Source organism: Nilaparvata lugens, chromosome X (assembly GCF_014356525.2).
Source record: "Nilaparvata lugens isolate BPH chromosome X, ASM1435652v1, whole genome shotgun sequence".
NCBI classification, from domain to species: Eukaryota; Metazoa; Arthropoda; class Insecta; order Hemiptera; family Delphacidae; genus Nilaparvata; species Nilaparvata lugens.
The window spans coordinates 27,410,715-27,424,544 of NC_052518.1; the positions used below are offsets into that span (position 1 = coordinate 27,410,715).

At 32.8% G+C, this 13,830-nt stretch overlaps 1 protein-coding gene across 1 annotated transcript in view; it reads right to left on the bottom strand.

Moving 5' to 3' along the window:
• The window catches only part of LOC111047159 (scavenger receptor class B member 1), a 146,737-nt gene extending 135,736 nt beyond the window's left edge, over positions 1–11,001 (bottom strand). Inside the window, exon 1 of the mRNA XM_022332836.2 lies at positions 10,779–11,001. The gene's annotated coding sequence lies outside the window, so the exon portion shown is untranslated. The remainder of the gene's footprint in view (positions 1–10,778) is intronic.
• Positions 11,002–13,830: the final 2,829 nt, after the last annotated feature.

The following is a 13,830-nucleotide window of genomic DNA, read 5'->3' on the forward strand; positions in this document are numbered from 1 at the left end:
AAGTAAATCTCACTATACTTGCATTTATATTTATAACTTGATCTTTCAAGAGGTAGAATGTTTTGAAAATGTGAGGAGAAAACTTGATCACTCGGAGCATATAAATTGGGTCTACTTGCCTACTCCCAGAGAGCTAAAAAGATGATTATAATTAGTATAGGGAAGAAAGAAGCAATGGAACCATACAACATTACAAAACAGTTAATTATATTAATCAACTGAGCGAGTAATTAGTTTTAGAGTGTATATAGTAAAGTAGGAAATAGTATAAATAGCAAGCTATTAGGTGATCAAAAATATAATCTGTCTTACTCCATGTACAGTTTTTACGTACAATACGGTTACAATCTTAATCTACTTAGTAATTGGTAAGCTTAGTTACTTGGTAAATTTTTAGAAGATTCCAATGAGGCCTAGACTTTTTTTGCTACATATTTCTAAACTTTGAAAAGACATACCATTCTTTAATATTATTATAACACAGTGTCTCTTCTTATGGGACAATTCTTCACACATAAACGACATTAACTTCATACAGAAAAAACTCGGTCAATAATTTATTATCTTAAAAACCTTCATGAATGAACAAGCCACTAGTCATTAATAAAAACATTTTTACAGCAACTTATCTTCATTTATATATTCTGCTTTGAAATATAATCGAGAAAAACAGAGTTATGAAAGTAAAAATAATAACACTAAGAATTGCGGATAGCTATATTTTAGCCATTGATTTTATAGTTCATTAATAATGTCAGCATTATTTATTTATTTATTCTACTTAAATACATACATGGAGACAACAGGTTAAACCCTTATATGTCTCCTTGAAACATTACAACATTCTTCATTCAAAAATTAGATTTAAAATGAATAACAAGCTAAGAATAAAACAAGAGTAAAATAAAATAAGAACAAAATAAATTGAATAACATAAAAGCGTCTTAACAATGGAAATATGTTTTTTTAATAAAAAATCCTATCTTATATTATTGATATATTATATTATTATACTATATCATTGATATCATCAATGATAGATCATTGATCATGATCAATGATATCATTAATATCATGATATGATAGAACCAGATATTTAAAATTCACGATGAACTCATATTTGGGCGATGTAACATACATAAAAGATATTGTATTAATAAAGCCAGTAGTTCCATTAAGCATGGAAAGTCATCTGATTCATGAGAAAAAACAATTGAGCCAGTTACTGTAATTGGGTAAGTCAGAGAAAAGCAAAGTCTTTGTTTTATCTCTGGCTAAATGAAGCCAAATCGATGCATTTCGATATGATATCAGTTGAGAATTAAGATCAACTGAAAGTTTCAAGTGGCTCATTTCTTACTTAGCACGTTCATTTTTAACCTATTTTAAAATCATGATAACATCGAATTGCTATTTCCGTTGAATTAGTAATTCATGAGAGTAGCCATAATGCGGTAGAAGGCAGAACAGCAGAGAGAGTAGATCAAGAAGAATAGATCGAATATTAGTTATATTCTCTCGGGAAAGAATTGTTTTAATAAATAGCCTATTCAATGAACAATTGATTTTTCAGAATCTTATAGTTGATCCAGTGAGTGAAACCCTACATAGCTGGTTGTTTGATCATCATAATATCTCATTACCGTACCTAACTCCTCCAAGACCAGCTGAACCTGCTTACTAAATTTATACAGTTCTCATTCAAGACTTAGGTACACAAAAAACACTTAGGAATCGTTGACGCATATATGTATTGGTGATCTATAGAATACAATATTGAAAGATAGAAAGGATTCTGTAAATTAGGGTTTAAAACAGTAGAGTAAACCATAAGGTATATAAACAACTTCTTTTCATCACTATACCTACCCAAGGGGTCTAAACAAGTATACAAATACGTCCCCATATCTCTCCATCTAAGGTCCACTAGTGTAAGGAAATTGTATATATACAACTATGTTATAGAGGAAAGAGTCGAGATTTTAAGCTGACGGAAATATAGTGTGCTTGGATGATTCGAGCAGTAGGGCCTATGTTTGCTTCGAGTAACTTGGGCCTATGAGTTCAATTTACATAAGATTGCGTGAAACTAAGCAGAGTGTGAAGGAAGCTTTCTTATAAACTCCGTTTTCAGCCTTTCACCAATTCGCTCTTCAATTTCTTTGTTTTTTAAAACACTGACTTGAACTCTATAATAATATTACAGTAATTCGCAAAGATTAGTAGGCCTAAGCGTATCAGAGATTCTAGACCTATGTTGCTCTATTCTTAATCCGAATAAAAGCTGTTCTCATTTTAGGATGATTCAGCCTGGGGCTCAGACTTATATGCCAACTTCTACTGCATATTGTGATAAGAATAATTTAAAAACTTTCTCTTGATTTTTTTGGAATGACTTTTACTGAGTTTTCAATACGTTTTTGTCAAGAAAGCTATTAATAGCCTAGTCATTTTTAACAGATCTGAATAATAATTCTCATTTCAATTTTATTCTTACTGGGACTCGAAATTTCAAGAGAAACAATGAAATTTTACATTTCTACTTTACTGGATATCTTGAATTTCTGAATAGTGGCTTCCATTAGACGTTTTCTTTTTTCGCAAGTTTTAGCAGATTCTCGCCTCTCCTCCACCATCGCCCCTTATCTCTCGTCATCATCTTCTCACAAACCTCTACTGCATTCCATCTCTTTTCGAATATTGGTCTTCTTAGGTCGTTCTCTTTTTCTATCTTTTAATTTGAATAGAACAAGCTTTGTGTGAGATATTGATGAAATACATTTTTTGTTTGTAAGGGTTACACGTTCAAATGGCCGCCTGGAATTTGCGTGTTGGCGAGGACACGAGAAGTCCATTTTTACATCAATCTGACGCCCAAGTCGGTCTCAATCTCATTGATGGCTTGTCTTAAAGTTGACGTATTTAATACGGTACCTAATACCTAGCGTGTATAATTATTGTTTATAAGGAATAGTGTGTATTTCACTCACATTTCTTTGAACTCAAGTTTGGAACTATGACTTGAGTATAAAAATACCGGGTAAATTTAATTGATTGATGATAGTGCTAATTTTCAATTTTTAATGAGATCCAGTCAATGTGTGAAACACATTCACACGATTTTCATCTCTTTATTGTACGAAACAAAAATGAGAAATTAACTAAATTAATGTTGGGGTTGATTTTGATTTGTTTCTAACAGGCCTTTGAACTGAAGTAGAATAATAACTTGTTACTAGAACGGTAATTAATGAACGTGATAATAGTATATCAATAACAATAGAAAAATTAATAACTCGACATTACATTCCCACAGAAATGTTAGTAATAAAGCGTATTTAATAAAGAGTTAGTTTGTAAAACAGTTCATAAATTTCTATTCACGCAAATAGCTGATGAAACTTTTGCTAGATACAACATTTTAAATTGAACATTGCAGCTTGCCTAAGCCTATTACTGTCAGTAGATGGAAGACGTTTTTACAGAAATGACAAATTGTGATAATAGCTTGAGAAATCAGTACAGGTTAGCAAGTTAATTATACGTGTTAGAATACTTCCTTCCATTTTTCGGTTACGTTATGTCTATAGAATAATAAACAAGAAAGCAGATGATTACTGTGCAAAGGAAACGCTCTCACTCCAAGCAAAATATCGGGGAATTAATTTTAAAACATCATGCCACTGTTAGTTTCATAGCAATTAAGTGCCAAACAAGACTGAGGACACGAATTAACCAAGTTAAATTAACCGGGTAATCGCCGGTTCAACTATGAAAACTTTTCAACTTATTCACATAAGGCTATTAACGAAAACGTTCAATTATTTAATCCACTGGTTCAATAGTGAGTGAGTGTTGAATGATGAATCCCCTGAACTACTATGCACAATAAAATATTGAAACATTGATGTGTAGTTTGTTACTTGTTCTAAAAATTACGTTATTCATGATATTGTCTTTATTTGTAACTAGCAGGTAACCGGTGCTTCGCAAGTGTCTTTTTAAAGCACAAATAAATTGAATTTAGTTTTATAGTTCCTTGCTGATATTGAAATTATTCTTCTTTAGTTTCAATAATTCGATTGGTAGGCAGCTGTCCAAAGTTTCTTGTCCAGAGCTGTACTTTTCAGTTGGATGTAGCTCTGGATCCCTAGATCTTTGATAACTTGCTTCAGATATTGTAGCCGGGGTCTTCCACGAGCCCTTTGTCCAATTATTATACCTTACAGTGTTCTTAACATGAATTTGTTGTGTCTAATTACAAGGCCAAGCCGATAATGCCGTCCGTCCTTTAGAATACGCAAAAAAGATCACTTTTCCTCAACCCTTTGAAATACTTCCTCATTAGTAACTCTATCAGTACATTTCAACTTGAGCATCCGTTTCCAACACAATACTTCAAAGGCATTTAGCGCTCTTTCTCCTGCCTTACCAATTGTCCAAGTTTCTGAACCATAGAGTGCAATACTATTGCATTTAATTTCATTAAAATTGAAAGTATTAACAACTGTGATAGGTTGAAATAGAAAAACGATTCGATATGTATATATAATATCCAATTCTCAACAGGAAATAAAATCGACGATAACAAAATCAAATTTAAAAACGTTAATATTAAATCACAACACAAAACTTCATCTTGAAACGAACTGAAAACTGAAATGTTCTTCAATAAGCAAGAGATATTTGATATCTTGGTACCTATATAAGAGAAGAATCAGCTTAGATTTAGTCCTAGTCCTAGTTCTCCTTCATTTGATTCACCTACAGAAAATGTAGGTCCTCATCATCCCGCCTCCCAACACTCATGCACAAACTTTAGAACACATTGTGGGCTTCATTTTCAGTATTCTTAGCATTCCTAACATGTTCCAAGCCTAGCGACGTTAGTATCTTAACGTCGATCCTCGCGACGTAATCTTGCGAGATAAGATTGATGTGTGTCATCGAATAGGGAAGCAGAAAGATGAGAAACGTCCCGCAGGAATTATTGTTTTAAGCTTGTCAGACGAAAGGAAAAATTCACATAGTTCTTCACGATCCATGTACGTTTTTAAGGTGCTATCAGTGTTTTCCCAGATAAGTGGTATTAGAGATTAGTGGAAATATAGACTATTGCAATTGTGTAACTAGTAGTCGTCTAACAAGGCAGGCTGCGTGTTCAAGTATCAGGTGCCCTACACCCAGGTGCACTCTCTTTTGCAAGTCATTTATATTTTTAGCTCCTAGATTTTATAATGCTTTGCCCAACACTTTCAAACAGGCTGCAACTGTACCATTAATTTGTTCGAAGCTGTTTGAGAAGGAAACTTGGCTCTGAATCTTTCGCCTGAACACATAATAATTTTGTTTAATATAGAGATCAAATAGGTGTTTGAAATAAAAATTCATCCCTGTATCTAACTGCATCTATTCGCCCCATATACAACTCTGTCACTTCTACATAGCATTACGGTATTTTTTGTTATTTTCTAATAAGCTCATTAATATTTTATTCCTATTATCTTCTATACACTTCCTAGTATTTCATTTTTTGATCTCTTACCTGTTTATGTGCGACTCCCACCAGCGGGCCACAAGGGTATCTTGTGTGCTGGATGGTTTTTTCTCTTCATTTCGTCATATTGACAAACTGTTTTTTTAAATATTGTATTGCTATTGTTTATTTTTGTGGGTTATGTGATATATTTTACATTATTTTTAAAACTGTTTCTTGAAGAAAATACAATTTGATTTGATTCTGATTTGATAGCCAATGCGAGCTCTACATCAAATTAACAACAATATCTTTGGTCACTCCACTCCTGAGAAACTTTCAAATCATTTACGGAAATATTGTGATTACATCACCTAGTTCTTAGTGGATGCTCACAAAGGGGATTCTACAGTTACTAGCCTACATTATTTCAAGGAGAATTATCAAGAGGTCTTTAATGGTGTAACAGCCAACTGAGATTGAAATAGTTTAAACAAGGAAACTAAGCAATATGTATGGGCTCAGATGCTGAAACTTTCTAACATGACTAATCAGCTAATCAGTTCACAGGTGGTGTGAGATGAATAATGTGTGTTTTGTGCTGAAACTCTCATTGTTTTAATTCACCATGAAAACCGGAAAACATTGATGAGCTACATTTACTGTCGAGTTAATATTTTTGTTTAGAACATGTCGGTAATAGTCTTCTAAAACTACACCCGTGATAATAAGGGCCATACTGTTGACAGTATCATCTGCAGTAGTGTTGAGAGTATGCAAATGGATTGGAAGTTCAGTTCAACTGAGCGCAAACATCGTCACTATCTAGTTCATAGCTTAAAAATGTACAATAATAAAGAATGAGCAGGTACTATGCAATTAAAACAATTTTAAAGACTTTATCATTATTAGAATATCATAATCAGAAGAACCAAGATGCTGTGTATTCCATCCAAATTATTGAGTATTATTAGTATTATTGAGTATTAGGCTATCTAAATATTAAGTATTTAGATAAGATGAGAGATTTAATATGCGTGTTTCTCCCGTTGATCGAATGACCACTTGAGCTGACTCTGGTAAATAACGTTTATGTATTTGAAAAGCACTTCCCGGTAGTTCAGAACCCAGCTAAAGTTGTAGGTATTTTCATCATTCCCATTGCCCACGCAAAAGCTTAGAGCTTGAGTGGGCATCACCTCAATAAAAAGCTTTATCCATTGTCCGGCTATAATAGTGTAATGATAAATCGTTTAAGGAATTTGTGGCGTAGCAGTGTTTGTGAAAGAAGATTTATAGAAAAGAAAATATCTTGTACATCAGTACGTAAATATTTTCGAGCTGACTTGGTCGAAAGTGTTCTGGAGCAGTCTGCTATATCTTATATCACTTCGCCTGAATATGGGGTTTGAATCCCTACAAGCTCATGGTTGTTTGATGATGTTATCCCATTGCCCACACTCAGACATTCTTCTTATATGTTCCATCCATTGAGTCCGATATTCTTTTACTTTTACATTAGAGTCGAATATTCCCAGCTCTGCTCTGATATCTCCGTTTCTAGAATGGTCCCTCCCGTCGCATCCTTATTTTTGCGGAGGAATCACATCTCTGTTGCTTCTCAGAACGTGAGAGATGTTTTTAATATTTTGAACTGTAATTGTTCTACTCATTCTTCATCCATATTCAACACATTAGCAAATGGAGCCTAATTCTGTTCAAATTTCATTATTATAGTCTGAATAAAATAACGGTTTAAAAAAGTTGACTTTTCTTGACAGCCTTAAAAACCTCTTCGAGAATACAGGAATTTTTGGCATGAAATTTTACATCCGGGCTTGAAGCTTAATTGAAATGTTGAGTACCTAATACGCTGTCACACAACCTGGCAGAAATTTTACTCATCAACAGAACTGAAAATCTACTGAACTAAAAACGCACAAATGTTGCAGGTATATGTTCAGTTCGCTCTCTAGAGGGGTACACAAAGCAGATAAAAAATATTATAATATAGTCCTTGAATCTGGGTATTTCTAGCGTTTTTGTGCGCTTTAATTTTTGTTGAGAACTGATAGACAGAAAATGTTTCAATTTGATACACGAGTTCATCTAAGGATTACAAATATTATGTTAGAAGGTCTTTGGAATAATTACTCTTTAAGGTATTTTGGCAAAAATCGAAGTTTCCCAGCTCTCCAAGTCTGAAATTCTCTATTGATTCTATTCGAAGTTAGGAAGAAAGACAAATACATGACCTCATTTTTGGTAGATTCAGCCGTGGGGTCCTGGCTAGACAGATGGCTAGCGAAGCGAGCCTGCGGGGTAGCGTATTGTAGTATTTTTTTATATTTTATCAGGCTTGTTCATTATGATTTCAATTAATATCGAGTCCTACCTGTTTTCAAATTTCGCTCTAGTACTGATGAAAAAACACATGTTTTAGGCCTTTGAGGATCCGAAGGCGACCCCATCTCTTTTATCCATTATTAAAAGGATTGTGAAGAAGACTGGCTCCTACTCCATTCGATAAATTTAATATTGTTACATATTTTACTAGCTTGTCCCTGATGATTCAATTTTTTACAATATTTGAGTTTCACCAACTATAACTCAACTATTTTTGAAAAAATATGTTATATAAAAAAATTTTTGAAGTTTTTTTTAATGTTTTTTTACATTTTTAGTTTTTGTTGGGTTGGTTGGTGGGGGTCCAACCCCTGAATCCGCCACTATCTTCTACATGTTTAAATTATAAACCAGAAGATAGAGGATAAATTATTGGAAGGCCACGTAAGAGATGGCAATAACTATTTTATGTATTTTTGTTTCTTATTTTTGTATGTATTCAGTTTCTTTTTCTAACCTGAAAATTTATTTCAGTCAAGGTACCGGTTTATCAATATATTGGCAAATTAATTACAATATTCAAGAAAATATATTTTTGAATTTGAAATAACTGTTATTAATATAGGCCTAACCTAGTAAATCATGAAACTAGGAATCAATTAATACTATTGGACATTTAATTTTTGTTAGGTTAGACTTATTATCTACTTTTTGCGTTACTTTTACTTTTTGAGTTCTTTTTGAGCCAATACATCTGTAGAGAGTTTCATTGCATCTATGGAATCATAGGAAAATCATTTAATAATGATATAGTGTTGCCAGCCACCCAATAATGATTGGCAAAACCTTTAGATGAAACAATATTCAAAAGAATCTAATACATTTTTCTGATCTTGAAAGTTCATCGGTTGGTGTTGTGAATATGATTAAAACAGAATAGCTTTGTATTTTTGTGTATTTTGATGCTTGCTTGCAGTTATTAATTCAGTGAAGCCTACAGTACTGGTAGCCTACTGATATTCATTCCATGTTTTCAGTTGAATCACCAGAAGCAGTGGAACCACCAGGACAGTTGGAAGATTTATTGCCAGTTCGTGAAATGCATTCAGGTTAGTATTAAGATATTCATAGTAAGTTCACAATCTATAATAGAAAAAGTAAATTGAATATCATAATCTATTACTGTACTAAATCTCTGACATAAAATCATAATAGTGTAGTTTAGTGGCAAAGAACCCACACAGGGGTATATGTTTTAAATGAAATATAGTTATTTTTCCATTATCTCAATAAATTTTCTTTTTTGAAATTATTTCAATTTTTTTAAATTTCTATTGTAAATTTTTCTTAGGATGATTAATGTATTGCAGTAGGATGAATAATGTATTGTTAGATCTTCACGATAAAAGTTTGAACTTGGAAGAATTGGACTGTTTCAGACTCTTATAGAATTGGACGTTTTTATATTATTTATACTTTTTAGACTTTTTCTAAATGTCTTATTTAGACTGTAGGATATTAGGTGATCTGAGAAAAATCTTCAGGTTTGGCTACACGCTCTAGTAGTCTACACCGTGATTATTTAGGTACAGTATAAGTATAGGTTTTAAGTATAGTTTTCCACTAGATAATCCAAAAAGGGATTATGTAAAAAGTGGTTTTTTCGCATTTATAGTCAAAATGATATACAATTATTTGCGTTCCCTAATCTGATCCAAGGTGAACGATTTCAATATTTTCGATTCAATATTATTAATTATAAATAATGTTTTTTATCAAATTTTTGCTCGGAAATTCAATTGAAATTAATTACTGTAAAATGTCGTTACCTGCGTCATCTAACAGTATTTGATTCAATATTTAAAAATAATAATGTATTCCAGTATTTTTGTTATAATTCTAATAATAAGAGAGAGAGAGAATAGTAGTATAATTTGGAATAAATAAAAAACATACAGTAATAATAATAAATCATACATTCCCTCTTATAAAATTACGAGAAAATGTGAAAATCAATCCAATTAATTAACTTGTATAAATATCAATGTGGAATTATACATAGATAAATGATGCGTCCTTAAATAAAACTCACAAGAGTCCAGATTAATGCATAATAATTATGGAAAATATATAAATATCACAATAATAACTATAAATTATTATAACCCTGATTTGAAGTTAACAATATCTTGATATTCAATAAATAATTAATAGTAATGAATGATAAATGTTTTGATGTTAATTCACAATATTTTATTATGAACAATATTTAATGTAGCCTCTACAATAGTTTATTAACAATGAATAAATAATCAATATATATATAGTATATATGATTAACTTTGATTATTTATTCATTATATAACAATGAATAAATAATCAATATATATATATATATATATATATATATATATATATATATATATATATATATATATATATAGTATATATGATTAACTTTGATTATTTATTCATTGTTAAAAATTTTATTTTAGGACGCATCATTTATCTATGTATAATTCCACATTGATATTTATACAAGTTAATAAATTGGATTGATTTTCACATTTTTTCGTAATTTTATAAGAGGGAATGTATGATTTATTATTATTATGTTTTTTTATTTATTTTTGTATGTTTGACCGTTGGATTTCAAACTGCAGTCTGCTCGGTTGAGTAAGGGAACTCAGTTCCCGAAAATTTCCCCCATTTCTAATGTAAGTTTTTAAGTGTTTTCAATCTATTTATGTCTTGTGTCTCCTGTTTTAATTATATATATATATATATAATATATATATATATATATATATATATATATATATATATATATATATAATATTATATTCTGAGTACTGTATAATATATATTATTATTATTATTATTATGAAGCGGTGTGCAATCATGTACAATAGTGAAAATCTATGATATTATTTCTAGTAAGTTTTTCGGAACTCACCCTTTTTCACAACCTCACTACTGATACTGGAACGATTTTCACAACCAATTAACAAGTTTTTATGATAGATTTTTCCGATTATACAATTGATAAATGATTATGTTCATCAGCAGCACACCGCACCAGCTTTTGACCACTAAAGAGAATAGAATGGATAAGGAGTAGGGTTAAAAGGTTGGTGGGAACGCTTGAAACCGAACGCTAGAGACGCTCTCTTTCAACTGACTACGTTCACTACCTCACTACCGTTCGTCAAACAATGAGTACACCCACCATATCTCTGCCTCCTCCATCCTCTCCCGTCTTCCAAGACAGAGGAATAATAAATATATATGTCGTAAACCGCGAGGCTTGTTCAATTGTACTCTACTCCAATTACTGCTCTGTACTAATGAAAACATGCCGCACATACACATTATTAACAAATACTGTTATTCACGCGATATTTTTCATAATACAAATATATTAATATATTAGATATCGATGTATACTGTGTAATTGAATATTGAAAATTAATATATTAATACCGTAGGACCTCCATAACTTGGACTAATTGGGACCGCAGCCGGTCCGAGTTGAAAAAATCCGGGTTAACCGGAGAATGGGTGAAAACACAAGAAATTAATATACTTACAAACAAATTGATGTCTTCTTCATTCATAACACACATTACTTTAACACTTAAAGTAAATAATTTTTATACTCTACAAAACATGAACGAAAAGGTTTTTATGACATAATTTTTCATGAAAATCATACACGATAGTAGAATAATCAAACCGTCTATGTGAGAGCCTCACCAGGGAATCTAAGATGTGGGATTTTAAGAGAAAATAATTAGGAAAAGGTTTGGTATTGAATGAAAACTATTTGAAATTGTCAGAACCACCGATTTATCAAAACAATATGAGAAACTAGTTTCATTTGTTACAACATTATTAATTTCTACAAAACTTAAAGTGTAAATATCGAGCAGCAGAATATTTGAGATTTCATAATACTGAACCATAAACGAAAATAATAAAGATTACTTATGCCAGACTGTGTATAGGTATTATCAGAGATGAACTAATATCTCAGTACGAGAGTACTCAGTTCTCTCTGGTATTATGCTCATTCTGTACAGACTAATAATGAGCTATAAGTAAAGCATCCGCTGCGACGTGCGGCCCAGTTCTCACGGGATTGGCTCAGACCTCAGACGGATTGCAGTACAGATACTGTATAGCAACATCACTCTACTGTTATTAGGCCAGGCAACTGTGCAGCTAACTAAAGTTTGGTCACATCACGATAATTATTGTGCAATAAGGAATTGTACCATGATATGATAACAATTAAATAGGCGGGCCTGCTTCTGCCATTGCCAGGGACAGAGAAGCATCTACAATCTGCAATATTCCTCGAAACTTGATTAACCCGGGGTTTCTTTTACGCCGTATTTATGAACGATTCTTAATGGTGCTCAGGCAAGCACGAAACGATGCCTAACAAACAATAGACAACAATATGTAGAACTAGCTACTAGGATTGTTGTGATTGGTTCACCTAAACATTCTTGGCTAAGCACGCTTAAAATCGTTCATATAAATGAGGCCATGAGGGGATTTTCAGTTTCATGATGACACAAGTTTGAAATATTATAGTGAGATAATATTCCCATTTTATCAATTTCATTCATGTATCTGGTAACATCAGATTCTGGCGGCTGACTGGTGTCTCACTCGAGCTGCTAGCCCGACAGCCAATACTGGTGTTGGTGTCTCACTGGTGCCCCTGCGTGCCGTTAGACTACCTAGGTTGCTCTCTGGCGACCCACTGGTGGCCGAGACTGGTAATATGAGCCTGATACTGTATTTATTAATCTACTTATTTATTGAACTTTCAACGGTAAAACACCAATTTTACAAAGAAAAATATCACTAGAAAACCAAATACAAGAAAAGAAAGTGAATACAATATACAAATATTCAACTACAGGGTTAGCCAATGAGACGGTAAGATTTTAATAAGTACCTAACTAATTCTTTAAGAAAATTAATTTTATTATTTACTTGTTATAAATAATAAGGAAAAAGGTAGTCATTTACTGTACAATAAGTAAAAAAATTATTTTTTGAAAATAACTTTTGTCAAATGTCCTCCATTGGAATCTATGCACTGCTGCAGCCGGGCCTGGAAGTTTCTCATGACATTTTGCAGCATATTGACTGTTATTCCTTCAATTTCGTCCCGAATTCGTTGTTTTAGGGCTGGGATAGTTCTAGGTGGATCGTTCTGAAAAACTCTTGTTTTTAAGTAAGCCCATAGAAAAAAGTCGCAGGCTGTCAAATCTGGAGAGTGAGGGGGCCAAGGGATATCCCCGTTTTGGGAAATGACGCGGCCTGGAAACAAAGCATTCACAGCATTCATGGCAACTCTTGCAGTGTGGCTTGTTGCCCCATCTTGTTGGAACATTGTGTGTTCATTCACTGGAAAACGGGCGAGTTGTGGCATAAGAAAGTTCTGAATCATTGCAACGTAACGCACAGAGTTAACAGTCACAGCGCTTCCATTGATATCCTCAAAGAAAAATGGGCCTATCATTCCTCTTGCCGACATTGCGCACCAAACCGTCACCTTTTCAGCATGAAGAGGCGTTTGATGAAGTGCGCCAGGGCTCTCCTCCGACCAGTATCTGAAGTTTTGTTTATTAACAAAACCAGAGAGGTGGAAATGTGCTTCATCGCTCATCCACAAGTTGTTTACTTGGTTGACATTTTCTTCAAGTCTTCTGACCATTTCCTCACAAAATTGTAATCGTTTCTCATAGTCAGTTGGTTTGAGAGATTGCACAATCTGTATTTTGAATGAGTGAAAATGTAAATCATTATGAAGAATCCTTCTCACTGATGTGTTACTTATTCCAAGGCATAGAGCATGTTGTTTGGCAGATCGGCGTGGACTTTTGAGCTCTGCATGCTGAACAGCAGCGATGTTTTGAGGGGTTCAAACGGTTTTTGTACTCCCACCTCGTTTTTTAGACGTTGACCCAGTTTGTTCAAGGTTGTTT